Source organism: Neofelis nebulosa, chromosome 14, assembly GCF_028018385.1.
Source record: "Neofelis nebulosa isolate mNeoNeb1 chromosome 14, mNeoNeb1.pri, whole genome shotgun sequence".
NCBI classification, from domain to species: Eukaryota; Metazoa; Chordata; class Mammalia; order Carnivora; family Felidae; genus Neofelis; species Neofelis nebulosa.
In genome coordinates, this window is record NC_080795.1 from 15744190 (window position 1) to 15748826 (window position 4637).

Consider the following 4637-nt stretch of genomic DNA (forward strand, 5'->3'; position numbering starts at 1 on the left):
CCAACCATTCTAAACCAATATATCAGAATAAGGATATGTAAAGACAAGATTACTGATTATGAGATTACTGATTATTCTGAAGAAATTATCGTAATAGAAAACATTTGTATCATCAGCCAGGTAGACTGAATTTGACCTTGAACTTTTCTGAAGCCTCTGGGGCTCAAGTTATGTGGAAGATCGTTAGGTGAACCTAACATCTGAATCTTTAAACAGCCACTAGGAAAGACGTAATGTGGGAGACTAAAAACAAGTTGCAGACCACCGGCTAACAGGTGTGGAAAGGGAGATCAGCGTATTACCTAGCAGCTTCTTACCTGTTAGGGTAAAAACAAATGGTAAAATAACCATTAGTTAGGGTACGGGCTCGGCTGCCGTAACAATGAGACCCCACATACATGTGGGTCACTTAGGACACAGCTAATTCTTCCTTTGCCTAGCAGTCCTGAGAAACTGGCCATACTGACGAGCAAAATTATTTGAATCCACAAAATTATTTGAATCTAAGTTCCTCCCATCTCATTGATTTAGCAGCTCCTCTGACAGTTCTGGCACTTCCATGTAGAGGTTGGTAACATTTTTCTGTAAAGGACCATAGAGTAAATATCTTAGTTTTTGCAGCCCACATGTAGTCTCAATTAAAGATTCCTTGTTTTTATTTGTCGCTCTTCTTGTGGCAACTCTTCAAAAATATGGAAACCATTCTTAGCTCACCAGCTGTACCAAATCAGGCTGCCCCAGTGATTTTGGCCCACAGGCCATAGTTTGTCAGTTCCTGCTTTAGGACATCGGAATCACCTGGAGGGCTTTGTGAGCCCACCTGAGTTTCTGATTCATTAGGTAAAGGTTTGACCCAAGAATCTGCACTTCTGGGGCTCCTGGGTGGCTCAGTCAGTTAAGTATCAACTTCGGCTCAGGTCATGATTTCTCGGTTCACGAGTTCGAGCCCCACATCGGGCTCTGTGCTGAGAGCTCAGAGCCTGGAGCCTGCTTCAGATTCTGTGTTTTCCTGTCTTTCTGCCCCTCCCCCGCTCACACTCTGTCCCTCAAAAATAAACATTAAAAAAACCTGCATTTCTAACAAGTTCTCATGGGATGTTTATGCTGATGGTTTGGAGACAGCACAATGAGATCCAAAGCCCTACAGTGTTGCCTTTGCCTTTATGGGCAAAGCGAATCTCTTGCACATGCATGTTCTGGCACAAAAGAAAATGAAAAAAGCATCAAGAAAAAGTCTCTTTAAGTATGTAAGCAGGAAATTATACACATAACTTTCACTCACATCCCTTGGCCTAATCTTAGTCATATGGCCATGAATGGCTGCAAGGGAAGTTGGGAAATGTAGACTATAAATGGTTGTTCATGAATCCTGCTACAACTCAAGAGGTTTTGTTTTTAAGAGGAAGGAGGGGAGAGGGGCGCCTGGGTGCTTAGTCGGTTAAACATTCAACTTTGGTTAAACATGCGACTTTGACTCAGGTCATGATCTCACAGCTTGTGAGTTCAAGCCCCACGTCAGGCTCTGTGCTGAGGCTCAGGGCCTAGAGCCTGCTTCAAACTCTGTGTCTCCCTCTCTCTCTGCCTCCTACCCCCATTCATGCTCTCCCTCTCTTTCTCTCTCAAAAATAAATAAAAAACATTAAAAAAATTTGTTTTAAAAGAGGAATAAGTCACTTCGTAGAATAGTTAGCAGATTCTGCCATACTAGAATAGGAGGGACCAGTGGAAAGTCATCCACACTTTGTCAGATTGACCTCACAGTGACCACTCTGAGGTTTATTACACCACCCCTCTGCTACATTCACAGACAAAAACTAAACTCATGGCATATCAGAGGGGCCTTAAAGCATATAGAGCAGGCAGGTACCACAAGAAGCATTAAGCTCCCATTTTATTATTATTATTATTATTATTATTATTATTATTTGAGAGAGAGAGAGCGTACAAGCCTGGGGGAGAGGGGGGAGAGGAGGAAGGTGGGGGGAGGAGAGAGAGAGCAAGAGAGAGAGAGAATCTTAAGCAGACTCCATGCTCAGTGAAGAGCCCAATGCGGGGCTCAATCCTGGGATCATGACCTGAGCCAAAATCAAGAATTGGATGCTCAACCAACTGAGCCACTCAGGCGCCCCTAAGCTCCCATTTCTAAATAAATATCTATTCCATATGCCCCTCAGGATGCTAAAAATTCTTTAAGCTTAAGGTCCTTTGGGATCTTTAGTCTTTTATAAGCTTCTAGAAATTTACCAACCATTTGTGATAATAATAATGAATTTATTTCATATATCAGATTAAATGTAAATGAAAAATAATCATGAGATTACCTTACAATTTTGTTTTTAATATTTTAGAATATTTCTGTAATCCTGGGGCAGGAAAACACTCTATGTGGTGGTAATGAAATACCAAGAAGGTAAAGAATGTCTGATTTAACTACAATACAATAAGTCATATTCCTAAATATTCCCTCCCCAAAAAACAAAGATTAGCAGACATATGGGAGAAAAATACTTGCAACAAGTATAACAATAAACAATGTTAATATTCTACCCAGGGGACATGGAAGGCAATTCTCAAAACAGAAATGTACACATAACCAAAGAACATAGGACTATACATTTATTTTCAATTATAAACAAATATATTCAAATAAAAATGTATCACAATTTCTATCAAATTGGTAATTTCTTTTTTTTTAATGATGATATAGAAATTAACCAACGTGATAGAAAAAAGGTCACACTAATTCTGTGCTAATACAGATATATTTCAGTTCGGTTATATTCAACAAAAGTTTTAAACATGTACTATAGTGGACAAATAGTTAGGATGACCCCCATGACCCTGCTTCTGAGTGTTCATGCCCTTATGTCATGCCCTCCCCCAGAGTATCATGGGACCTGTAATTTATGTCCAGCCAATAGAATGAATACAGAAAAAAAAAGAGGGGGAGGATACATGTGATTACATGATTATGTTACATAAGATTTTCACATGTGTCTTGCTGGAGTATGTTTCTCTTGTTGGCTTGAAGAAGCAAACTGCCATGCTGGGGGCTGCCTGTTAGGAGGCCAAATGGCAGTGAACTTTCAGCTATCTCTAGGAGCTGAAGGCATCCTCTAGCCTATAGCCAACAGGGGCTTTTGGTCCTAAAACAGTAAGGAAATGGATTCTTCCAACAATCTGAGTGAATTTGGAAGTGGATACTTCCAAGCACAGCCTCTGGTGAGACCACAACCCGCACTGATGACTGACACCTTCACTGGTGCCTTGAAGATACACTAGCTAAGTCACATCCAAACTGTTGACCCATAGCAACTGAGCTCATGAAAGTGTGGTGTTTTGAGCTAAGTCTGAGATAATTCATTATGCAGCAATTGATACTAATATGTGTATATTAACCTAAAAATTCTACATTTAAAATTTTATCTAGGGGTGCCTGGGTGGCTCAGTCGGTTGGGTGTCCGACTCCAGCTCAGGTCATGATCTCGTGGTCCATGAGTTCGAGCCCTGCGTCAGGCTCTGTGCTGACAGCTCAGAGCCTGGAGCCTGCTTCAGATTCTGTGTCTCCCTCTCTCTCTGCCCTCCCCCGCTCATGCTCTGTCTCTGTCTCAAAAATAAATAAAACATTAAAACAATTTTTTAAAATTTTATCTAAAGAAACTTAGCCACAAGGATGTTACTCATTACAGTATCTTATAGTTATGAAAAATTAGAAACAAACAATATATGCAAAAATAGAAAATCTGTTAAATTATGGAAAAGCCACACAAAGAAATATTCAGCTAACAAAAACTGCAATGGAAATAAAAACATATTTTTAAAGAAAAATGTTTTAAATACAGCTATAAATGAAAATATAGCTTCTAAACCAGCTTGCATAATCAATTCCCACTTTAATTTTTTAAATGTTTATGCATGTATAGAATATAGTGCTTAAAGTAACATACCCAGGTGTTAATAACAGTTATCCTCGAGAGGCAGGATTATAGATTTTTAATTATAAGACATAAATTTTTACAGTTTTCTACACTATACATTTCATGTCTTTGCAAAACAACCAGAACCTAAAACTGAATTTTAAATGCAAAATGAAGGGAAGAAAAGAGTCCCAGCTTCATGAAAAAGAAAAGGCTAACGTCCAATGCAAATGTTAGTTATTTTTATGGTTATTAAATGTAAGATGCAAATGTCCCCAGAGGCTAATAAACTGCTAACAATAATGGCTACCATTTCTTGAGCATTTACAATGAGCCAGGCACATGCTAAAAATTTGGAGTGTGTTCGTTTGTTTAATCATGGATAAAAAGTCAGATTTATGCCCTGTGTTCACAGAGAAGGGCAGCCCATATGCCTGGACATCCTGCTATTCATACCTTCACTTTCCCCCTCGAAGTAAGGCAGATAACTAGTGAGACACATCACTAGGGGGCAAGGAGGTCCTGGTCACCCAGGACCTAGATCAACTCCCTTAAATGTGGTCTGGGCACTGGTCCCAAACCAATCAACTAGTTTTGCCATTGCACAGCAGTTCTCAAAACCTTGCAGTTTTGGTTCCAAGGAGCCAGAGAGACGTTCTTTATTTGTTGTGGAGTCTACCACAAAAATAGAAGAGGCCCTTACCGCACACTTTCCCGTTG